At 46.7% G+C, this 25,913-nt stretch overlaps 1 protein-coding gene across 1 annotated transcript in view; it reads right to left on the reverse strand.

Annotated features, from left to right (window-relative positions):
• Disc1 (disrupted in schizophrenia 1) overlaps positions 1-25,623 on the reverse strand; it is a 292,801-nt gene extending 267,178 nt beyond the window's left edge. Inside the window, exon 1 of the mRNA XM_013504736.1 lies at positions 25,554-25,623. The gene's annotated coding sequence lies outside the window, so the exon portion shown is untranslated. The remainder of the gene's footprint in view (positions 1-25,553) is intronic.
• Positions 25,624-25,913: the final 290 nt, after the last annotated feature.

Here is a 25,913-nt window from a genome sequence, read left to right on the forward strand (position 1 = left end):
ACTTATAAGTCCTGATTAATCCCACCTAGTGTAAAGAGGAGGGATTGTATACTTGTGTTTGTTTGTACTGTCTGTTCTTTCATAAACATTTTTGTTTGAAAAAAATGGGAACGTTTCACCCTTCCAAACTGAAGGATGGTGTACCCATTAAACACCAGTTCCTTACCTCCCTCCTCCCCAAGCCTCTGATAATTACCAGTCTAGTTTTTGTCTCTATGGCTATATTAAGTAATTCAGCAACTTAAACTTTAGTCTGTCCTAAATGTTTCAACAGTGCTAGCTATGCATATGAAGGAATATCGTGTGTGCACACATGCGTACCATAAAAACACTAATGTTGGTGTATATGTACACACACATATGTGAAATATAGATACAGGTACAGCTAGAAAGACAGATACAGATGGATAGATGGAAGGAGAGAATTCCATACCAGAAAAGCCATCCTTCCTACCCCTTTCAAACCTGCACTTCATGCAGCTCAGTAAAGCACACTCCACAGAATCTTGAACTGACAGCTCCTGTTCACAATTGGACACCATCCAGTCCTGTGAAAGGTGGACTGTTTCCTAGGAGTGGTGGTCACCACTGCAGACTTTCTTCCTAGACACAGTGATCACTGCTGCTCCCAGTGAGTGGACCCACTTCACCCTGCTAGAGTGCTTCAGGAGCCCTGAAAGCTGCTTGGACAGCCAGCATGGCTGCGGATGGTCTGCACACTCCAGGAGTCCCACGAGGAACAAAGCCCACTCTCTGGTTCCCATCAGCCGCCTGGTCACCCAAGTCCCAGAACTGTGACTCCCAGGCTGTGAACGTAGCTTCCTTATTGTGGAATCACAGTCAGAAGGGATGAAGCACACTGAGCTGTGATTTCAACAGCCACCAGGTCGCCCCGGGTTAGTGAAACTGGGTATAGTTCTACTTGGAACCCAGGAGACAGGTGCTGACAGTATAAAGAAAAGCAACAAAATGGGAAACAGAGCAAAATAGCTTTTTAACAGATGAACAGAGTAGGCATGATGCTCAAGGGAATGGAAGAGTGATGTTCCATGTGTAAGTTGCTGATGTCCACACAACGGCTGGTCATGTTATTCTCCAACAGTACGAGAATGATGCCCATAACTATGTGGAAATTCAAGGGTAATGTCCCATTTCCCAAGCCCAGGGGTGGTTATGCAGGTCTGATGGTATTCTTCTCCAGAGCACATGTAAAAACTATGTACAGACTTCCAGGAAAATGGCAGAGTGGTAAGCAACCACTCTGTCTCTCTGAGATTCAGAATCCAGATACTAGAAAATAACAACATGGGGAAGAAAAAGAGAAGCAGATCATGAGAAACTATGAAGGATCTAACAGGAAATTAAAACACCCAGAGAAATGGAAGAGACAGAACATAACGTGGAGAAGAAAAGAGACAGTCTACACTTCTTCCCCAGCTCCCAGCTCACGGCTCATGGGAAAGGGAAACCAAATCTACAGAGACCAAGGGACCCCAAGGGCTTCAGGGAAAAAATGTAGCAGAAGAATAGATCAGCAGGTGCTGTGACCTACAAGGGTAGGCCAGGGATATAGCTCAGCAGCACAAGCACCTGCCTGGCATGCACAAGGTCCTGAGCTCAATTCCTGGTACCAAAAAGAAAAAAAAGTTGCATACAAGGGTAGTGCAGGACCCTGCTCCCAAATGAGTCCTTCCACAAGCAACGGCTGGTGATGACTCCAGCCCAAGCACACTGGCCATGTCCCTGGAGAGAGTTCTTGGTCAGGTGCGATTCCAGTGAAGAGTTGACTGTTTGAACCCAGGACTCTGAGCACCCATGGGTCAGCTTTACCTCAGGCTCACAGTGTGATGTTCCCACTGGGTGAGAGACAGCCACGAGAGACAGCTTTGGTCAGAGAGAGGGCAGGAAAGAGATCTCTGAGGGGTTCGAGCCAAAGGGCATAGGCCATTGCCAGAAGCCAGGCTCAGCCTGCCTTGCTCTGGATCTGAAAGTTGTGGCATTGGCACCCTTGGCCTAATCCTATTGTCTGTTGCTGCTGGCATCCAGCACAGATCTGGGGTCTTAGTGCCTGCTCTATCTACCAGTGTGAACTAGGACACATCTTGACTTGGACACTGCCCCAAAATTATAGATCCTGGAAGAAAACCACACATTCAAAATCACAGAGATGCCCATCAGCCTTCTGAGAGCTGCACACTCGCCTCTCCCCCCTCAGGATGCAGAGGCAACCCTCCCCTCTCCTTTCCCTCCAGCTCTGCTACACAACAGGCTGCAAGGTGACTCACTGTGGCTTCCTCCTCTGGGGCAAAGGGAAGTGGCCCAGGCCCTTCTGGAGTCCAGATACCTACAGACACCCTCTTGACTGGAATCTCATGCAGAAAAGCCTGAAGCACTGTTACAGCTTGTGTCTAGATGTCCCCCCAATGCCTCATGTGGTCATAGCTGGAGCTTTTCAGAGGATCTAGAGCTGGATCTAGAGTGTGTGATGCTGGGATTAAGTTCATGGTGCTGGGATCAAGGGTATGTGATTACTAAATTAGTCCACTGATTGGCTTGGCATCGTTCTGGGTAGGATTAAGGGTGCCCCACCCTGGATTTTAGCCTGGATAAAATATAAGGACAGAAAGAGGGATAATATTGCTTCACACTTGCTGCCTTCCGTCTGCTTTGCCATGGACTGTATTTTCTCAGATGCCCCTCTGCCATGCCACCCTACCTTGGAGCCACCCTACCCTGGAGCCACCCTATTATGGACTGAAACCTCTAGAAACTGTGAGCAAATAAACCTTTCCTCTTTTCACTTTGGATGTTGGGGATTTTGTCTCAGCAACAAGAAAAGTAACCAAGACAAGCATTTTGCACACATCTTTCTGAGCTGGACAGAGGCTGCTGGGCTAGGCAGGCCAGTCACACCACAGTCTGGATGTCCTGTCTGGCTTCTTCATAAAGTCAAGCCATGCCTAGCCCACCCCACACCTGTGCAGGGGCAGAGGGTCCTGATAGGTAGAGTGAGAAAACCCATGCAGGCCTTTTAAAACAGGAGAAAAACCACCTCAGCAGCCTTAGAAGAATGTGAATAATAGGCAGTCTGCTTTTGTAACACTGTTTACATTAATTGTTGCAATGTGTACTCAAGTTCCTCTTTCAGCCCACAAGACCCAAACCTCTAGCATTGAAACAAACAAGCCAATTGGGTTTGGCTGCGGCTAGAGGGAGGTTCCACCACCTCAACTGGACCACTGGCCATGCTCAATGGTTTTGCTCCTACTCTTCCAGTAGCTTTGTATCTCTTCTGTCAAAATATTTTGCTCTTGGGGCTGGGGATTTAGCTCAGCGGCAAAGCGCTTGCCTGGCAAGTGCAAGGTCATGAGTTCGGTTCCCGGTACCGGAGAAAAACCAAAAAATATATATATATATTTTGCTCTTGCTTTGCACTGTCTTCTGACTCTTCTTCCTCTGTCCCTGTAGGAGGGAAAGACAAGCATAGGAAACTTCCACAGTAGGCTGGTGACCCCAGACCTACCCAGGGACAAGGCATATTTTGGGAGTTTGTCTTGGATTAAAAGAGGCCCACAAAGACCACTGGACATGATCAGTATAACCTGCCTAAGCAGAGTGAATGCAGAAGGGTGCTGCAGCCTCTTCTTGGCTCACTTTCCAGAGACCCCCTGACCACTGTCTAGCATAGTGGAAATCTCTTGGCTGGGCCTCTTTGGGTGATAGGGGACCCTGTTCCAGGCAAAGTCCATCCTCATATGGCTAAACAGCAGTGCACAGGGACTCAAGAAGGCCAGAAAAAGCTGGCAGGAATCAGAACCTCATGCATCTTCTAAGGTGCTCCAGAGCAAGCTACTGGCTAGACTACTTTCAGTCTTCTGGTCTGCCCCTTGTTGGGGGTATATGCTGGCCCACCTCATGCCAAGAGAGCTGATCCTGTCTTCCACCTTCTGGTCTGCACCTGGTCTGGGGTTTGTACAGACCTATTGCTAAGAGACCAAGATCCTGGTCTGCGTCTCATCAAGGACTCAAATTGACCTGACTATTGCCAGGAGGGTACTCTCCTCGGTTCTGTTAGAGTGCAGGATCCCACACATGAGAAAGGAGGGGGAAAAAGGACTCTCATAATGTCCCAGCGGCCACTCTGCCCATACACATTCGAGTGGCATTTCTTTCAGGCCATGCCTGAGTTATAATTCTCAGGATGACAAATGTCTTCTCCTGAAGCTGGGCTTTCCCACAGACCTGTTCCTTCTGTAATGCCATTAAAAAGGAAAACTGGGCATTCGCCACCTTCTCCTGACAGTGGCTGAGCCCCAACCACCTCCTTCCCCTCTCCATCTCTTCTGTCATTGCCCTGCTCTGCCTGATGACTTATGTGGGGACATCAGTTTTGTAAGGGACCTCAAGAGGAGGGTTCCCTTCTCCTTCCCATGTATTACAAGTTCTAAAAAAGTTTCCCATTTATTACAAGTTCTAAACAAGTTTCCCATGTACTACAAGTTCTAAACAAGTGTCCCTTGTCTGAGTACCAAAGGAGGACTGATCAGCCCCAACCAGGCTTGCAAGAGGTTCTTGCCCCTTGTTTCCCATACCAAGCCCACAAGACCCTCAGGTCATGAGGGGATCTGGCTTAACTCCCATTTTAGCCTTGGCAAGAGAGAGGGCCTTTTAGAAATTCTATGTGTTTGAGGAGGGCTGTAAGCAATGTCACAAGAGCTACCAAAGGGGATACAAAGGTCCAGGGCCCAGGCCAGGCAGTTTGGCCAGGATGTGCTGTGGCTCCCATCCAACAGTGTGTAAGGTGCACATAAATCCCAAAAGTGGTGGGATGAGCCCAGCATAGAGGGACCCTACGCTGCAATAGACCCCTGGCATGATAGGGGACGCCCTGGCCGTAAAGGAGAAGTAGCCCATACGGGGATGCCCAATGGGGAGAGGTTTCTCATTGTGTCCTTTTCCTTATTCCCCACTACTGGGACCCAGATCTCCCTCTGTCCCACTACATTTCCCCCTGGAGTGTTTGCTCAAACACTGGAAAGATTTAGACCCTCAACCCTTAAGGGAAAAAGCCTTGATTTTTTTTTTTTTTTTTTTTTTTTTTTTTTTTTTTTTTTGTACTGATGCTGGGACACAATACCCGCTGGCACGTGTGGTTCAGTGATAGAATTCTCTGCCACAGTACCCACTGAGAGATCACAAAAAATGGCCACCCATGGCCTCTCTTAATTTTACTATTATCCTCCTCCAGTTAGATTTATTTTGCAAGAGAGAGGGAAAAAGGAGTGAAGTGCCCTACATGTAGCTCTTTATTCTCCAGAATCATCCCAATTGGGCTTCCGAGTATGCTTTAGACCACGCACTCTTGGCAGCCCTGGTTCTCTCTTCCTTCTTGGGAAAGTTCACACCTCACGAGGAGAAGGATCAAGACCCCCTGCCGCCATAAGCAGAAGTCAGGCCACCAGTACTGGTGGCCCCACCTAAGAGGATACCGCCTCTCTGCTCCAACCTGAGGGGCGAGCCCAAATCAGTCCCTTCTACTTATTCAGAGTTGGGGGAAATTAAGTGAGACCTGGGAAGTTTCACAGATGATCCTGATGGCTACATTACAGCTTTTGAAAGTGTAACTTCCCTGGTTAGACTGACCTGGGAAGATGTGACCTTTCTTCTCAGTAAGACGTTCAGTCATGGAGAAAGGGACAGAGCTTGAGGCTTAGCCATCTGAGCTAGAAATGCTTACTATGAGGCACACCAGGGAGCTCAAAGAAGAGAGGGAGAAGCAAGGGCTCATGCCCTACTGGAGCCAGTGTGGCCCCTATAAATAAGCTGCAGTGGAACTGTGGGACTCTGCCCGGAGAGACAACAGGCCTGCATTAAAGAAAGACTAAAAGGAGCAAAGGTCAAGCTCATTGATTATCCAAAACTGGGACAAATCTACCAGGATGTCAAAGAATTCTACCTCTGTGTTTTAACAACACCCAAAGGATGCCATGACCAAATACACTGTGATCAGCCCTGAAGTGTGATGGGGAGATTCTTACCAGGGATAAATTCCTGACCCAGTCAGCCCCTGACATCCAATGTAAACTTCTAAAGATGGTAGCGGACCCAGAGCAAGGCCATTTGGGACTAGATGGTTGGTTCAGAGAAGCCACCAAGATCTCTTATAATAGGGACAGAGACACTCAACAGGAAAAGAAAAGGAGGCACATGAAATTGGTGGGTGCACTACAGGGAGTCTCAACCAAGGGGCCCAAATCAAAGGATGGGAGCCCCTTTGCTGCCACTGCCACAAGTCAGAGTATATCAAAAGCAAGTGCCCCTTCCTTAGGAAGAGAACCAACTTCAGGAGGAAAGCCCCACATGGGCCATCCAGACCCTGCTCCATTTTCCCAGGGCAATCGCTGGGACAACAAATGTTTTCAAAGAAGAAAATGATATTCCCAGTGAAGATCCCCAGGGCTCCTTACTCAGTGCCACCTCCCTTTCCTGTCTGACCTATGAAACCCCAGGCTGACCTGATTGTCGGGGGCCAACCTGTCAATTTTCTCATGGATATGGGCAGCAGCCTTTTGGTCCCTGCCTTTTCCCCTTGGCCATGCTCCACATGCAATGCTAGAGTTCCGGGGGGCTTGGGATGCCCCATGGGAAGATTCTTCTCCCAACCTGTGGCTTGTACTTGGGGTGATCTCCATTTTGCCCACCCCATTCTAATAATGCCCAAGACTCCACCCCTCTACTAGGGAGAGACTATCAAAAGCCCAAGTCCAGATCCTACTTCATCCAGGGCCTAGTCCTGCAGGAATTTTCTCCCTCCAAGAATTACAGATAGACCCAGCTATGTAAACAGATGGACACACAATGGGAAAAGCCTTAAAGGACACCCTCACCCACCTTAGGGACCCCATGCACTTCCCTCTCCAAAAGCAATATCCTCTTCATCTGGAGGCTAGAGAAGGGCTGCATCACTCAGGGGCTGTTACAACAGGGCCTCCTTAGGGAACTGTCAGCCCTTATAATAACCCCTATTATTGGGGTAAGGAAAGGACCAAACAAATGGAGCCTAGAGCAAGGTTTACATCTCATCAGTGAGGCTGCGGCACTACTGCATCCAGTGATCCCTAACCTGTACACCGTGTCAGCGCAAATTCCAGCTTTAGCAAGTTGGGTTTTTGTTCTGGAGCTCAAGGATGCCTTTTTCTGTATCTCCTGGAGCCAAGATCTTTTTGCCTTTGAGAATCCCCTCGCAGGAGTAAGGCAATTAACTTGGACAGTTCTTATTCAAGGCCTTCCTTTTGGCTTGGCCTTAGCCCAACATCTCCCAGACAGGAAGGAGGAAGGAATTACATTCTTCCAATATATAGATAAACTAATGCTTTGTGGGGAGACTAAAGATACAATGCATAAAGACACCGAGTCCCTCCTCAACTTCCTGGCTTCCTGGGGCTATAAGGTACCCTGTGAAAAGGCCCAGATCTTCCAATCTCTAATGACTTACTTAGGTTTGTTTATCTCATGTGACAGGGTGGCTCTGAGCCCTGAAAGGACGCAGCCTATAGTGGACTTCCCACAGCCTAAACATATTAAACATCTGAAAGCCTTCCGGAGTCACCGGGTTTTGTAGAATCTGGATCCTTGGATACACTGAAAAGGCTCAGCCCCTTCACCAACTTCTCAGGGAGAGTCAGGAGACTCAGACCCACCTCCCTCACTTGGAGCCTTGAAGCTTATTGTGCTTTTTAGGAATTGAAACAAGCCCTGCTGGAGGCCCCTGCACTACGGATCCCAATCAAGGCAAATCTACCCTCTTTCTGACAGAGAGACAAGGGGCTGCTCTGGAGGTCCTCACCCAACCCCTGGGACCTCACCATCAACCCATAGCTTATTTGACCTGTCTCTAAGAAATGGCCAGGAGGCTTGTGAGCATTGGCCACAATGGGTATTTTGGTCCCCAAAATCCACAAACTCACTCAAGGATGGGCATTTATGGTAAAGTTTCCCCATGACACTGAGAGGCTTCTCAAGGGATCATTTCATCCCTGGGTATCTGATGCCTGGATTTTAAAATACCAAATCCTCTTACTAGATGGTCCCGACGTTGACGGTGAAACTTGTCAAGGCCTCAAGCCAGCCATCTTTCTGCCTGATCCCAAGGAGTTAACTGAGTGTCAACATGATTGTGCGGAGATCTTAATCCAAGCTTAGCAGTTAAAACAAGGACTATATGATCAATTCCTTTAAGGATCCTGAGGATGAGATTTTTACTGATGGCAGCTCCTTCGTCCAAGGAGGAGTTAGGAAACCTGGATATCCAGTTGCCTTCGGATACCTAAAGTATCCGAAGCTGACCCTTTCTGTGGTCAGCCAATTCACTAGTTCACCTGTACATTCTGACCAAGGGGTTTTACATGCCCAGAAATTTTATAGGAAACAGGGATGAACCCTTAACTCTGACATATGGTGGGTCACCCCTGCTGGGCACCTCTTTCTACGCGGCTGCCTAGTCTGGAAGATAATCAAGAACATTAACTGCCTTACTCAGTTCATTTCAGATCACATCAATCCTGTAAAAATACAGACGGTTCTGCCAGTGGAGCCAACCACGGAGGTGCCTCCTTCCTTTTTCTGTGGCCGGTTAGATCAGCCTCCCAATGGACATTATCCACTGCCCAGCAGGTGCTCCCTTTCAGCCAGATGTAGCCAGGTGCTCATCTCCCTTAATCCCAACAGCAGTTGGATGATCATTTCCAGAGGTAGGGAATGCAGGGGAAGAAAGAACCCCCTAGATAGGGTCAGAAAAGCGATGCTGGGCTTTTAAAGCTTAGAGAGAAACAACTTCTACAGTATTCCGAAAATGTAAGTAACAGGCAGTCTGCAAGACCTAAAGCCCTAGCAATGAAACAAACCAACCAACTGGACAGGCCTGCTCCCAGAGGGAGGAAACACCACCTCAGTCTCATAAATATAGAACTGCTGGCCATACTCAGTGGTTACCCAGCTCTGGGACTCCCACTCCTCAGAGTGGTTTTGTATATCTTTCTTCTGTCAATGAACTTTACTGTTGCTTTACACTGTCTTTTGACCCTGCTTTTGACATAGGAGAGAGAGAGAGACAACATGAGAAAATTTGACAGTGGGCTGGTGACCCCAGACCTACCCTGGGATGTGACATCCAGAAGTCCACATCCATGGAGGACTGGGTGGGTTCTCATGGATCTCCTCTTAAAATCCAATATATGAAGTGGATACTTACTTTGAAACATACCAGACATTACGGCACCCTCCTCTACAGTGAATCTCCCAGACAATTCCTCCTGTGCATGTAAAACTTCCCTTTGACCAACACTCCCCCGTCCCATTCCCTCTCCCATTCCTAAAGTTAGGACTTAACAATGAAAATGACATCATCAAGACAGAGATAACACTCAGGAAGTGCCACCGGGCCACACTACCTCCTCGAGTTTTGTCCGGGTCTTTGCTGCCCAGTACTTACATTAGAGCCACCTGGTTTTAGCACCCCAGGATTTGTCCCAAGCCAGGGGCAACACAGGGTCCGGACACAGGCTGCACGCCTCCTCTTCACTGCCTTCCAGCTGCACCTGTCATCATTGGCAGGGTATGAGGCAGTGCAGGAGCTGGAGCGGGATGCCTTAGTGTCACTGGCAGGCTATGCTGGGAGTGGGGATCCTGCAGATGTGAGCAGGAGTCAGGAAGCCTCTGCCTCCATGCTACCCTAGAGGCTTCACACCAGGAGGAAGGGTCACTGCAGGTGGCAGACTCACTGGCCTTCTACTGGGGAGGGGAGTTGAGGCAGCAGGAATTGTTGAGGAGCCTCCTCATTCTCAGGTTTTACCCAGAATTTGAAGCTTACAACCTGGAATTGCCTAGTGCTACATCAGCAAGAAAATGGCCATTTGATAGCCATACTTCCTGAATATCAGCTATTCAATGGTCAGGTGCTGTGCCTTACTTAGGGTGGGCCACACTGTGGAGTCATAGGTGAGGAGTTTGCCAGTTAGGCTGAGCAGCTCTAAGGAGAGGAAGTTGGGAACAGCAGTAACTTCCAGTGAAGACTTACCACAGCAGATGCCAGTCCTTTCCACAGAATGGGGGGCACCCCACAACCACCTGGCATAAGATGACCCTGCGGCTGCAAACATCCACTGGTCATTGATATGTTTTGTTAAACAATAGTCTCAGGGTAGCATACTGTACCGTGCAGCTGCCTATGGTCATAGTCTGCCCAGGAGCAAACCTCTGCCCCAACCCAAACCCACTGATCTTAATATTTCCTTGGGAATGCAATAAAATATTCTCAGCTTTGAGGTTGCCATGGACAATACCCTCACCATGGCAGTGCTCCACAGCACCTGCAATCTGCATGAATAATCTCCAGGCCTCCTCTCTCAGCCCACTGGAGGCCTTCCAGATGTGTCACCACCTCAGGTCTCCCCAGCTGCATGGTCGAGCACAAGATACACTTCATCTTGAGTTTCAAAGACCTGCAGTAACTGTGTGATATGGATGTTGTTGAACCTCTACCCCACATGTAATGGAGGCAGATTTCAATTTCTCTTTTTGCAGCACCTTAATGACTACCAGTGTCCCAGTGTCAAGATATTTGGCCAAGAGGAGTTGGGCAAAGATACCCTGGCCAATAGTGCCCAGCACTCGGTGGTTATCTGTGAGGCTCTCTCTGCAGAAGCTGGTCATGCGGTAGAGCCATGATGTTACCTCGTTATGCTCAGCACCTAAATTAGGTATGATGTAGTTGTCCTTGAGGCCTGGGTACAATGTTACCTTGCTACACTCACCATGCACACTAGGTATCATGACATAGCAAAACTCCAGAATCTCCAAAACAAACCAATCACCAAATCACCAAACAAACATGCCGTGTACAAATCTCAGGTCACCTACAGGAGGTCGCCAGACCAAAACCCCACCCCAGCTATGGCCTTGTATAGCTAACCTTTGAGGTAACCTGTTGTCATTCAGGGTTCCAGCTCTCACTCTCAGAAAACAGAAGACCTTTCTTTCCTACATCACTGCTCAGTGGCTATTGTTATTCTCAATGCAGAAACAGAGTAACAATGAAAACATCTTCCTGAGGCAAAGTGGCTGGACACAACCACCTGGCAGTGGAGCTCAGGCCTCCCCTGTGACCTCAGCCTCTCACCGCACTGGCAAGGCTCTGGGGCTCAGCACTGTGGACAGTGCCTCAGAGTGACCCACACAGGTCCCACGGGTGCTCGCCCTATGCTCTCCACTAACCACCATGTTCCCGACTATGACCCTCTTCTCTGTGTCTTGTTTTCTCTCCTTTTCACACCTGCAGTGCCAGCCGAAACAGGTGGTAGAGGAATTAGGCAGCAGAGAGTCATAGCTGTATGGAACAGCAGCCTCTCTCTGAGGTGCTATTAATTCTCAGAAAAGATTCTTTTTTTGTTCATGTAAAGTGCTACTCAAAAATCTGATCGCCATCAGAGCCCCTGCTCAAGAGTGCCGCTAGCTGCAGATGGGTGTCTCTGATGAGTTTTGTTAACTGCTGCCCTAATAAAATATGGATGAGCCACAGGGAGCCCTGTCTGTGGTTATCTTAAAGCAACCCCGAAACTTGGGTTTCTGCACTTACGTTTGTGCAGAGGAGAGCCACACATTCCTGCACCCACCCTAAGAGAAAGTCACTTTCTCACGTGAGTCCATCTGTAAAGGTCAGAATCACCTTTTTAATGCCCCATCTCATGCACGAGCTCATTTTCATGGCTTTCTAAATGTCCCACTTTGCATGCCAACTTGAAGATGTGTTTATTTAAAAAAAAAAAAAAAGATCCCAAATTGTCAGCACATCACATTTAAGTAGTTCCCTGGAGACAGGAGCATTATCTCAGGCAAGTCCCTACTTTGCACTCAATTTTCATAATACGCAGAATATAAGCCCACATCAAAGGCTTGCACCCCTCTAAATACCTGACCTTAAAATGATATGATTACAGCCCAGAAAATGACCTGCTGCATGGTCCTATTAGAAAGTGAGGGGAAATTCAGTACTTTTCCCACATTCCAGCATTGGAACCCAGTATATTAGGTATGTGGGCATAAAGAATTCACATTCCACAGTGTGTGGGTCATAATAGGCGAGAGCTGTAACTGATCTGGGTCTGAGATGTAGAGACACATCTATAATAGAATACAACTGCCTTCTATCTCCACTTGAGAATTCTCGATAAAACTCCTCTAGTCTCACTTTATATCAAGACACTACATATAGCTTCCTTGTTTTAAGAGGCCATTAAAACATACAGAAAGCTCATTTCTGTCTAAGTAATTCACACACAATTTGCTTTTGGGGTTTAGGGACTAGACTGAAGTTAACCTTGGCACCACCTTTAGAGTTTGTTGAAACAGATTGATGCCTTCAGGAAGATTACAGTAAAGAATACTTAGTCTTTAAGAAAACAAACTGTTTTCAAGTTGCTCATTTACATTCAAACAGTGCACACCAATTATAAAAAATTCTTGGTTCTTCCTGCCTTTACAATACCTCTTCACAATGACTCCATCTTGGACAAAGCAATCAATTTTGCTGTTAAGAGTAAGACTCTGGGGATGTTTTGATGCCTAAATATCTCAAGTGGACTTTGGTTGCAACGGTATGTTCCCATTGTGGAAAGCACAAACACCTCCCAGCTCCCTTTGAAAGCTCCTTCCCCAAAGTGGCATGCTTTATGATCATTAAGTTATTAAAATGAGATGCTAGTGGCTCTACCAGTCACTGCCACCAGATGGATATCACATAAACCCTCAGATCTGGGCCATCTGCCAGAGCAGGCAAGGAGCCAGAGTCGCTGGCTGCTCCCTGAGGGCTAGAATTCAGCATGCGGCAGTGACTTGCACTAGATATCACAGCCAGCCACAGACCCGGGTGGAGCCAGGTCACCTGGCAGTCAGAGCCAACCAGGACAGAAAGCACTCGCACAGTCCAAGCAGTGCTTACAAACATGGTGAGGGCGTCTTGGGGCAGAGAATCAACAGCCACCAAAGAGGGCCAGCCCCAACAGACACACACTGGCCAGCAAGTGTGACACTGTGTTGCTCCATGGAATTCAAGTGGCCTGGATGGAAGGGCTTCCACAATTAACTCTACATTAGAAAAAAAAACTAAACCTCCCAGTAGCAAGCAGACTTTTAGAAGACTAAACAACACTGTCAAGAGAGTTCTGAAGTTAGCCTGGGTCAACCCCTTATAATTTCCTGTAATAGTTAATGGACTGTGTCAGCGTGAATGAGAAATTCCCGATTAATTGGCTCAGCACAGCTCTGAGTGTGGAAAACCCACCGTGGGGAGGGTTGATACCAGAATGGTGTAAAAGGGAAGTGAAGAAGGAAGGATTTGCTTCTGCTTCTTTGGAGGAGCTCCAGTCTTTGCCTTCACCCCGCCCATCATCTCCTGGCTTCCATGCAGACCCTTCAGCCTCTGGATACGAACTCACACGGGCACTCCATGGAGCTCCAGGCCTTTGATTGGATCCTTCAGATCCCCAGTGCACACACAGACCTTTTGCATTCTTCTACTCTGTGGGCAGCCATTCTAAGCCAATCTTGTAAATTCTTATATATGTGAATATCTTGCATTAAATCTGTTTCTGTACTAAGTACTGACTGATTCACTTTCTGACTGGCCAAATTGTAACTTCTCCAGCTTGGGTTTTCTCATGAGGGGAAAGCTCACTCTAGTAACTTCTTACAAGATGGTTGTAAAGACAGATCACGAGCTGCGTCCCCTGAAGAGCCACTTGTCCACACTCCCTTCCCTTGCTCTCCTCCACCATGTGGAGCCATGCCAGGTACGACCTTGGACCACCTTCTCTCGGTTCACAAGGCATAAACTACACTGCCTCCTCTTTGGCCTGTGCCCAGCTCCCTACTGTCCAGCCCACTCTGTGAGAAATTCTTCCCCTCAGGCTGGGGCAGCACCTTCACTCTCCATTTCCTTACTCGACATCTCATTCTGGCCCTGCCATCCTGAGATCTCACCATAGTCACCTTGGAGGGGAGGATGACGACAGGCAAACCCAGAATCACTTCGTAAATGACTGACCGGGCCTGCTAGGTATGTGGGTTAGCAGTCTACTATTCAGAGTGCAGCACCTGTAGAAAACCAAAGGGTCAGATCCTGAGGCTGGCCACCCAAGGCAGGTGATCCTGAGCAAGGTGGCCTGGCTGTGCCTCAGTTTACTCCTGTGTAAGATGGGGAAATCCTACCTGGAGAGACTCTGTAAGGTGCACCACAAAATCATGGCTGTATACTTTTAAAGAAATCAGAGCTTATGGCAAGTGATGATTCAGGGTCCTTACATTTTTGTTCCTTTCTCCAGATGTTCCTGGGCAACTGAGGCCACGCTGTGCCCTGAGAGGACCCTGGCATTGTCCTGGGCTGCCTTTAAAATGAGGAAGGGGTTGTATGTTTCCCCCTTTTCTTTCCTGGTTTGGGAAATTTGAGAATTAGCTGAAGTAATTTTATTCAACAGTCTGCTTCAGACTTCGTTTCAGCAGCTTTGGTTTTGTTTTGTTTTGTTTTGTTTTGTTTTGTTTTCATCTTAGCTCTTTCAGAGGGTAAAATGCAATAAAGAGAAAATAAAAATGAGTGACTAGAAAGACACCAAAGTCAATGGACATTTTCAAATCATCAGGAAATGTAAGACTCTGTAAGCAATTTCCAAGAAATCCAGGAAACTCATGAAAATTGTAAAAGGTCTCTATTTCCCATTGATAGAAATCCTCTTGTGCCCCTGGTCAAAACCACCTTAAAGTCCTCCCCATACCTTGGGATGCCTTTAAGGAAAATAAATACATACATACTCAAAGTTAGTTTTCTCTTCATGTCTCTTCATTTAGTTTTTTAGTCTTTGAGCTATTATTTCTCTTCCTCTGGCAATATCCACAGGCCTATTTCTTTTTTTAAAAGGTCTTTAATTGCTAAAATAAACTAGAGACATCTGTTTTTCTCTAGAGTGGCTTTAAAACATGGGCTGGCTCTCATTCAGGGAATCGACTTTCCTCTGTGAACAACTTATTTTGAAATAAATGAGACAATCTTGGGTAATAAATTGGCTTTAATTCACTTACTACACTGAAGGAAAAGGGAAATGAGATGGGTAAGTCACTGCGGCGGCCTCTGAGGAATCTGGCTGAGGAGACATGCCGACTCATGCAAACAACCTCCAGACTTCCAAAAAGAGAAGCAGGTCATTGCTGTGAACCGAATGCCAGCAGCGTGCAGCCCACAAGGCCCGTAACGCAGCCCCTGGCTGGGCTTCTGAAGATTAATCGCGGGGTTATTTGTGTGCACTGACAAAGAGCCTATGTGGGGCTACTGAAAATGAAACATGTGGAACTAACTTTTCCCAACCAAACAGGAAAGTAACAAGGGAGAAAGACAATAATGTTTCCTGACAATACCAATATGCATCAGGCATGGTAAGTCCAAGGAAAGGTGGAAGCCATACACACCCAGACTTTACCAAAAGGATGTGTGACCACCATCCCCAGCTCTCCCTGTGTGTCAGCAGGAGCTGGAGGCCTGCGCAAAGACAGTTCCCAAGCAAAGTGCTCCAAATCCTGAGACTTTGTGATCAGGGCTCTTCCCTTTGCCCCTCTTCTCCACCACAATGGATAACACCATCAGAACCTAAAAAAAGTGCCAAAAGGGGTCAGACTTACATATAGCAGTACTATATTATCACAGACCAGAAATAATGCAACGCAGCAATGGGAAGAGACCAGAGAGGACACAACCTGTCTGCAAGAGCAGCACTAGAACTCAGATGCTCGTGGTCACGGGGGAGGGGGGGGGGATGCAGCACAGAGGCAAGAGAGTGGCCAAGGGCCTCCCTCAGGGGCCCCACAGATGTCAGTTGTACACCCAGCCTCTGGGTTCCTCCTTCACACCAGCATCATCAAGGACACATCTCCGAGACAGGGACACAGCAGCACCGGCCAGGGCACATGGGAACCTCCAGGCACTCTCAGCCATCTCAACAGACCCACTAGCTCAGAAAATTTTAAGAACAAATGCGTGTATGAAGGGAAAACGCACGGATGGCATATATATGTGTATTGTGTTTGTGTACGTATTGGTCAGACTGTAAAATGAGCTCTTACCTGGGGTCAAAAACCAGTGTCCCGCTGGGCTCATGTGATGTCCTCCATCCTGCCCAGACCCCAGACTCTGCCCACAAGTGTTAAATACCACAGCACCTGAACCAGCTCCACTGAGAAACATGATCAGTGATGCTAAGGAAGAGGCAGGAAGGGCACCCAGGCCTGTGGTCACCCCAAGGGAGAATGGATGTGTCATTTGGGCAAGACACCAAGACAGTGCCACACTCCATGGGCAGGAGCTGGCCAGGACCCGCGGCAGGATAAAGTGATACACATCTGGTGCACTGAGTCCGCACCAGCGGTGGGCAGCATATCGGGGCTCTCAGCTTTTCCTTATCTACAGTATCTGTCTTTTTAAATTAATTTACAGTGTAGTATCCCAGCTGATACAGTTCAGCGTATCAATTTTAATATTTCAAATTGCCTACACAGTAAAACCTTAGATTGTCAATAATTTGTTCTATGAGTGTGCCACAGTACAAGAAAATATTTCTAATAAATTTTAACTTGATAAGCAGGTGTTGTCTTGCAATACAAGTAGTACATGATGTCAAATGTCACATGATCACAACTGAGCCAGCGGTTCTCCTCCCCGGTCTCTTTTTCTGTCTCTCTGAAGGGTTGTGGGTGATTGTCTCCCAACAGCCAAATGTTATGGAGAAGGAATTTCTCACTCAAGTAAGCTTAGGGAGATGTATAAAATGTGGGAAACAGCACCACCCAAATAAGGCCATAGCAGCGCATGCAATGAATCTGTTTAATGACAGCGCAATGTCACATTTCCACAAAATCCTCCACAGGAGGCAAAGCAGGTGTCATAGAATAGGTCCCTTGTTAAAGCTGTGTGAAAAGAAAAGGATTCCACTGAGCCAATGGATAGCCGTGATTCCCTTAGAGACAGTGAAAGTCGTTCTATACTGTAACCCTCTGCTCTTGTCCCCCTCGCAGTGGCCATAAGGTTTTGCAAAGGTAAGTGCAGGTTAATTTATTTATTTTCTTTCTATTTTGTATTTTCTTTACTATTTTCCATTGTATTACAGTATTGTAATCATTTTTATATAACTATTTTGGGTTTGTGGAATGAATCCTCTGAGTTTCCATTACTATTTCTTACAGGGAAATTCACTTTGATATACAAGTGCTTTGGATTACAAACATGTTTCCAGAATGAATTATGCTCCCAAACCAAGGTTTTACTGCATTTGTAAACTGACTTTGTATTTGAGTGTGTGTTATCTATAGAGTATTTCACAAGAATTAATCATGCGTGAAGTATTAAGTTACGGATTAAGATAAGTTCCTAGGCTGTAATAGTCCTATACAAAATACTTTGGGGTTGGGGATATAGCTCAGAAGTAGAGCTCCTTAACATGAACAAGGCCCCAGGTTTAATCATCTGCACCACAAAAAAAAAGAAAAGTTCTTCTATTCTTGTTCTCCTTTTGGGACACATATAAGGGTGGAAAATCTTATTTAAAAATTTAACAACAGTAGCATAAGTAACTTCCTGAGCACAATGACTTAACAATGTCAGTTTAGTCTCTTTAGTTTTATCATCAGGAAAGACCAAGAGACGCCACCAAGAAGCCTACAGGAAGAACCACAGACTTCGGTTTCACAGTGGTTCTTTGACTTAATGTGAATATTCTTCCAAAACACGTTCAAAGTGTTCCTTTCCCGGATAGACGATAATTTTTTTCTCTAGGAGAATCAGATGCCACTTCAAGTTTAGGGAAAATAGGCATTTGTGTCAAAGTCCCAGCTGAAGCTGTGCTTTTAAGTACTGTACCACCCACAGATAACGCAAAAAATGAGATTAAAGAACCTTCCTTGGATGTGATGCCACCACTTGATCATCATTATCTGACTCTCCTGGTTTTGGTTCAATATTATCTACTGCTACCTCTTCTTAGGGATCCTGAATTGTGAACCCTGTTGGGTTCTGTTGTTCTTGTTTTAATTTCTAGATCTTCTTACTTTCAGTCGTTCTATTAACACATGGTAGGCAACACTGTGAGGAGGGCAGGCTGAAAACGGTGAGCACGTGTTGGGATGGCAGCTGTCACCAGATGTGCTTTCTCGGGCAGAGTGTTAGACCAAAAGATCCCTAAACTCTTCTCTAACTTGGACATCTCATGATTTCCTAGTCCTAAGGGATGCACGCATCTCCCCGAGTGCCTCTGGGTAGAATAGACCGCTACTCCTGCGCCTGGAGCTCACTAAGCCTTGCCCTTTGCCATACTCCAGCTCAGCTGGACCTCAACCTCAGTGACACTGGGAGGGGCCAGAAGAGGGGCAACGCAGGGCGGGGTCAGTGGCTAGGCTGTGGCATCTCTTAAACACAGATTTTCTTTTCACACACTTACCAGGTGGAAATGTCTGATCAGCTTTGTTTTAAATCCACCAATTCGGAGACTATGCTTGTGGGCACATTTTCAATTATGTATTTTATCTTGGGAGAAGGCCAGCCAGGATTAAAACCCTTCCCACCCTCTAAAATAGCTCCCAGTGACAGCAGCAAGGACATGTGGACAGATGGGGAACATACAGACAGAGTGGCAGCCGAAGGACGACAGGGACACCGCACTGCTCCCCACCCCTCAGTGAAGGTGCACAGAGGGTTATTTTGGGAAGGATTGCTCTAATCAGGCTGTCATAACACAGGCAACAAGTTCATTCAACTCTGCTCCTTGGCAGACGTCCACGCCCTGGCCACAAGGGTTCAAAACTATCTTATCATGCTGTGCACAGGGCTGGGTACTCTGGGTGCCAACATGCTCAGTATGCCATGGAGACCTGGCACCCACAGCTAGGAATCTAAGCTTTCACACCCAGGCCACACCCAGCCTGGGGTAGGACATGCAAACATTCAGCTTTCTCCGGACTCCCGTTTTTCTGTATGTTGAAATGAAATAGGACAAGAAACACATTGTAAACGGTAAAATGTCATGGATGTGCAACACTTTGCTAACGCTGCCTTCCGAGATTAATGGCCTGGTCCTCTCCCAACAGCTCAAGGGTGAAATAGTGTTACAGGGACATAGTGACAACCTGATTAGCGCCCACTACTGCCTTCCCCCGAAGTGATAACACTTGATGAAATATGCAAAGACAATTTGGGGGAAATTCAGAATGCAAGGGATCTGAAAACATCAAAAGTTGCTTTGATGGTGTCATGATCAGATGTCCCTTTATGTACTAAACACTGAGCACCCACTAAGGCCAGGCACAGTCTACACTCCTGTCGCATGGGCCTCGCCAAAACCTCATGAGGTAGGGACTATAACTAAGACTGCTGAGGACTGTCTGGGATAAGTGACTTCCTAGAATCACAGAGCTGGTTAGACCTGAAACCTAGATAAAACCCCAAGAAGAAAGACTGTCCCCAGCTCAGACCTATCCTGCACACAACAGTTCAGGGGCGAGACCCACCTCTCAGACCCGGGCTAGACTGCTGAGCAGCCCTCCCTACAGAGCCTATTCTCCTTTTGCTCCTACTCAGCTGTAGCCCCTAGAAGTATGACTGCTAAATGATGCTGATTGATTATCCATTGGAAATTGCTCAGAGCTCTCAGAGAAACTCAATGAAGAGGTAGCATCCAAACATAATTGCCATGCCACAATTTATAATAGCTAAATCTCAGAAACAGTCCATAGGCCCATCCACAGATAAACGGATAAAGAAAATACAGTATTATATACGATGGAGTGCTACTCTGCCATGAAGAAAGATAAACTGGAGTCACTTATAGGAAAATGGATGTAGCTCGACATAGGTTTGAGTGAAGTAAATCAGACACACAAGTTTAAGTGTGGCATTGTTTCTCTCCTGTGAGAAACCCAAGGGGTAAATGAGGAGCAAAATGGAAGCTAGATATTGGGAAGTAGGAAGAACATGTTCAAATGGGAAAGGGAACATGGGAGGAGGGAGGGAGAAGGGAAGGAAGGGAAAAGGGATTTTTTTAAAAAAAGAATGGAAGGGAAAAAATGGAAACAAAGCTTTTTTGAATGGAGATGGAAAGAAGGATTGAAGGAGAGGAGGGGGAAGGGGAAGAAGAAGAATTAAGATATATTATGTACAGATACAAATTCCCTATGATGAATGTGATCATTATGTATGGCAAATATGTATGGCTAATAAAAACAAAAATGTAACTTCCATGCTCCACAAAGTTTTCTAACCAATAAGTTTCCAAGCCAAAAATGTGTGGAAGTCAGTTTGGTTTCAGGCAGAGCCAGTAAGTGGCTTTGGATGTAATCCAACAGCTACACAGAATCAAATGATTACATGGAAGAAAGGAAGCTTCTGAAAAAAGTGACCAGGGCAAGTCAGAGGTAGAAATGGCCAAGGAGGGGATGCCCATGAGTCTGTCTTACCTCTGAAGCAGCACAACCGCAACAGCATGGGAGACTCGGGGTGAGCAGTGCAGCACTTACCCTGTGAGCTATTCAGCTTGTCACCTTAGAACAGGCTCAGGTTCATTCCTACGCAACAGGACCCTTACTCAGCACCATTCACTCATCTTCCTTGAGTGGGAAAGGAAGAATTGTAAGATGGGCTGCAGCCAAGAACCTCTGTATCTGGCCCTGGGGAAGTGCACCACCCCCAGTCCTAGGGGTCCCTCTGCATTCCTCAGAGGTCCCACATCAACCAGGAAAGAGGCCAGAAGCTTCCACAACAAGCAGGTAGGCTTAAGTGTGATCTGGTTCCACCTGCATCAAAACCCTGGGAGGCTTTAGAAAGTGCAGAGTTCCAGGCCACCCCCACCCACCAGAGTCCCAGGACAGGAAGTCAATGGACAATGTATAGTTCTCGCCCCAAATGCCTGAGGCAGTAATTAGCACAGTCACCCCAAGGTATGCAAGGTGGAGAGAACATCTACAAGTACTTCTAAGACTGCATGGGAAAGGCAGAAATGTTCACCAGTCGCACGCAAAGATACACAGAAGGGAAGCAACCAGGCCAACCAGGAGAAAGAGCCCACCACCTAGGGTACAATGGAATTAGGCAAAAGAGAAGACAAGGCAGAATCACACAGCTTGAATTTTTAGCCTTTATATCTGTTAAAGAAATCTTCAGATTGGAAAGGCTACTGGAAGCCCAAGAGAGGTAAACAGAGAATACCTCACCTCTTCCAAAGAGCACAGGTCCTCAAGTGAGGTCAGATTCACCATGACCCAGTACTAGCAGCACCCACTCATGATCACAGACATACCCTTAGCAGGCTTGAGAAACCATGGAGCTACCAAACACTAACGACCAGCAGACATTCTGGCTTCAAGATGGTGGGAGAAAGGCGGGTTGACAGCTCTTCTGCAAAGCTCAGTGCCGTACGCAAAGTGAATGAGAAATGGGTGAGGAAAGCTTATCGATAACGTACGATCATATGGTTACTTCAGACGCACCGACTTCGTGTCACACAGGGCTGAAGCCCTTTACAAATGATATCTCGCTTCCTCTTCCCACCTCTTCCTACTAAGCCATTTGCACGGCCAAGGTGAACTGAGGACCCACGAGGCTGAGGAAGCCACAAGTGCACATGGCCAGTGCAGGTGAAGTTGAGGCTAAGACCCAAGTAGTTTGTTGCAGAGCTGTGATTTGTGTTCCTGTGCTGGTTTGGTTTTGGTTTTTTGATTCGTAGGTCTGGGGATGGAGCCCAAGAGCTCGTGCACCCTAGGCAAGTGCTCAGACACTGGCCACTAAGAACTGTGTCCTTAAGACTATGTTGCTTCTCAAAACTATGAGTAATGTCCTATGAACACTGTAAAATTTAGATGTAATGCGTGGCAGACACCAAACCTAGTTTTCTCCTCTCCATTCTTGAGGAGGAAGAGAGGGTTTCCCATGGTACGTCTTGGGAGCATAAAGAGTTCAAATGGGAGGGGGTGAAAAGAAGCAGACATTAAAGGCCACTTTTTTCCTAAAACATGACAACCAGATTTTCCTCAGGCCAGTGGTACCTGTCTGGACACCTTGCTCAGCCCCACAGCATGAGGCCACCAGAAGCAGCCCGGGGTACAGGTGCAGCTGAAAACAAAACCAATGGCACAGGATCTCAACTTGAGAAAGTGATGAAACACAAAGGAGAAGCCAAGAAAGATCACAAGAGGGAAGGTGGCGTACATCTAGAGCAAACAAAAACATATCCAATGGGGCCCCGCAGGAGGAAACCAGAAACAAGGAATCAGACCCTGTAGAGGCAGGGGGTCTGTAGGCAGGGAAAGAATTGAATAAGGTTTCGTTAGGTTTTCTGACTAATCCTGACTCAAAGGACATAAAACTCTGCTAAAAATGTTTGCTTAGGAAGAGTTTCAAGGGCAAGAGGGAGAACTGACAGAGCACAGGGAATGCCAAGTGCACACAACCAAGGAGCTGAGGTAGCTGTCCCTCCCACCTCCTGTAGAACGCAGGAGAGACGGGGGCGGGGGTCTGTCCAACTTTGTGGAAGTCCCTTATTCCGTATATACAGATATATCCTCACACCTATGCACAAACACACACACACACACACACACACATATATATATATTCGTTCATTTGAGGGGCACTCTATTACTACAGTAATACCCACAAGAGCCCTTACTAATTCTAAGCTGAACTTAAACAGGGCTCCTCCTAACCAACCAGCTGCTCAACACAGAGATATGGCCCTGTCAAGGTCAAATAAACAGGCAAAAAACAGGTACACAAAGCCCACTAAAAAAATGCACACATAGGCAGGGATGCTCAGTTTAATCCAAAGACAGCCCAGAAAGCCAGTCAGGTTGTGACAAGTTCCAGGTGGGAAAAAGGGTCCAATCACCCAATAAAAGAGGCCAAAGACAAAGGCCTGCAGATTCTCCATCTTTCCAGAGCCCCCTGCCTCCTCTTCAGGGCAGCTTTCTATCTTCTGATCTCTCCTTAGAAATCAAGTGTCTTCCTTTTCTCTTAAACTCCATCCTCTTACCTCCTCACTGGTGCTGCATTTACGATCCCAGTTTGCTGCTCACCCCAGCAGAGCTGCAGTATACACCCCAGACATGACAACCCAAACCCTGAACTGAAAGGTACAGACAGCATCGAGGAGGAAAATGGAAGCGTGACTGTAATCCAAGATGCTCTGGTGAAGGAAAGACCTTGGAAGGCGAAGACAGGTCCACACAACTCACGGGAAAGCACAAGTCTCCCTGAAGGGGCAGAACACAGCTGCCTCGAGTGGATGTTGGGGCATTCGCTTTGGTTTTCACTCATGGCTCCTGGTCTTTGTTATTTCCCACAGCCCTTGCTATTTCCTGAGTGACCAGAGCAATAAGGTTTTTAAAAAGTATTTGACCCTTTGTCCTTGGTTCCTGAAATGGCTTTGAAATATTTGCAGAGCAATAAAGGTGAACGACCATCTTCTGTTGTAATATCGCGTTCTTTTAAGCCACAAATAGCAAACATCTCTCTCTGCCCTCCTCCTGTCCTCCTTTCACCTGCTCCCCTTTCTCTTCAAGCCGGGCACAGGAACTAAAAATAGATTAACCTGAGCCACCTTCCTGCCTTGGAGCTGGCCGTCAAGAAATCCTCCGACCTCCTTGTCTGATCGTGACTCAGAAGACTCCACTTGAAGAGGATCTCACCCCATACCCAGGAGGAAGGAAAGCTCCACAGAAGGGCCAGGAAGAATCTAGACAGACAGCCTTGCTGGGGCCCCGCTGGCCTACCAGCTCTAGATCAGCCCTCTGTCCGGGCACATCTCCACACACTGGCAGTGTTTCATTCATCCTACATGGTTAGGTCACTAGAAACTCAAAGGACAGGGTTCAAGGAGCTTCTGGACAGCTGATCACCAGAAGATGGTGGTGCCCGGAGAGCGCATGGGTCCACCACCCCTCACCCGTTCCTCACTCTGGGCATGGCTTCCTCTGTGTCCCTTGTAATGTCCTTTGCAGTAAACAAGTAAACATCAGTAAATGTCTCCCTGGGCTGCTAGTGATGATTTCATAGGCATATAATTATTTCCAAACTATATATTATATTTATTATATATGTAATATTAATTACAGCATTTTGTATGTCAATTTTTTTTTGTTTTGTTTTTAAAACAAGGTGTGCTATGCGGTCAGGTTGATCTTGAACTCACAGTGATCCTCCTGCCTCTGCCTCCCAAGTGCTAGGATTATAGGTGCGCACCACTCTACCTGGCAACTTTTTGTATATGAATTATACCTCAATGAAGTTGTTTTCAAAACTAAAGTTGGTAAAAATAGAGATCTACAATTTTAGAATGTTAATAATACTTAACATATTTTTTAGTATTCTACAATTGACAAAGCTCTTTCTTTTGTATCATTATACATAATCTATTCGCAGTACCCACTCCTTGTCCCCAGAGGAATTCAACAGAAGCACCATTCAGGACAAAGGACAGCTAAGGCCCCTTCTAATACCAGCAGGCTTAGATTCTGGACTACTTATTACCTTACAATTTGAATTGATAATTTCTAAAAGAAAGAGGATTTTAAATTAAAATGTTGTGCCAGGCCTGGTGGCACATGCCTGTAATCCCAGTACTTGAAAGGCTAAGGCAAGAGGATTCTTATGAATTCAAAACCAGCCTGAGCTACAAAGTGAGTTCAAGGCCAGCCTGAACTGCATCGTGAGACCCTGTCTCAGAAAGACTAAATAAATAAATAAATATATAAATATATAAAAATAAAATGTTAACCCATGGTCAGTAAGAAAGCTGAGTTGGAATATTGAAAGAGACAGTAATTTGATCTTCATGAAGATGAAGCGGGCCCAAGAGCAGTTAAAACAGCAATCATTTTGTGTGCGAACAGGACAGTGTGTCACAAGAGCAGAATCTTTCCCCTGCAGCTTTTGCCAGGAAAGAGCTGAGGAAAGTCACTGAAGGAAAGAAAGGATTTAGCCTTGATTCTGTAATTGAAAAAGAGGTCAGCTCCAAAGAGGTCAAACTAACTATATGGCTCAAGTGGGAAATTTCAAATTTTCCTCCTAACTCCTTTGGCAACCTCTGGATTGCCCTACATTTACCCAAACTGAGGATGAGGCCTTGTCTTGGTTACTTTTCTCTCGTTGCTGGGACAAAATACCTGACACCCAAAATTAAGGAAGGAAAGGTTTATTTCGCTTACAGTTTGTAGAGGTTTCAGTCCATACTTGGCAGGTTGCAAGGCAGAGTGGCACATGGCAGAGGGCTACAGCTCATGGCTGCAGAACACAGCAAAAGCAACAAGCACACAAGGGAGGAATGGCTACAAGCAGCCTCTTCCTCTCCCTTACATATGCAAACTATCCACCCCAGGGCAGGTGTAGCTCTCACACCCGTAATCAATCAAACTCTAAAAGCCTGCCCCATGACCGCATGAGGCTTTGGGGGCACAAACAGACACAAACCATAACAGACCTCCATGGTCCTCCTGGGTACCTGAAAGTCAGGGTGACAATCTCACCAGGTCCTCGCTTTAGGGGCACCGGATGCCTGCTGTTTGGTAATGATCTCCTTCAGGATGTGGCTCTGGTCTGTTTGTGGCTGGGCTGCGTGGGGTGTACCTGTGACGGAAGCCAGCCTACTCAGTGCTTTTAGATAATGTATTTTAGATATGGTGACTGTAATATTTGCCTGCAAATACATCAACATGAAAGGAAACCTTGATTGTTCACAGCACAGCCATGTTGAACTTAAGAGGTAAGAGCTATGCAGTGTGATCAAAATACACAGTGAATATTTAAATAAGTCAACTTTATTACAGTAAAAGACACATTG

The sequence above is a fragment of the Chinchilla lanigera genome, unplaced genomic scaffold (assembly GCF_000276665.1).
Source record: "Chinchilla lanigera isolate Chin_1 unplaced genomic scaffold, ChiLan1.0 scaffold00091, whole genome shotgun sequence".
In the NCBI taxonomy this organism is placed as follows: Eukaryota; Metazoa; Chordata; class Mammalia; order Rodentia; family Chinchillidae; genus Chinchilla; species Chinchilla lanigera.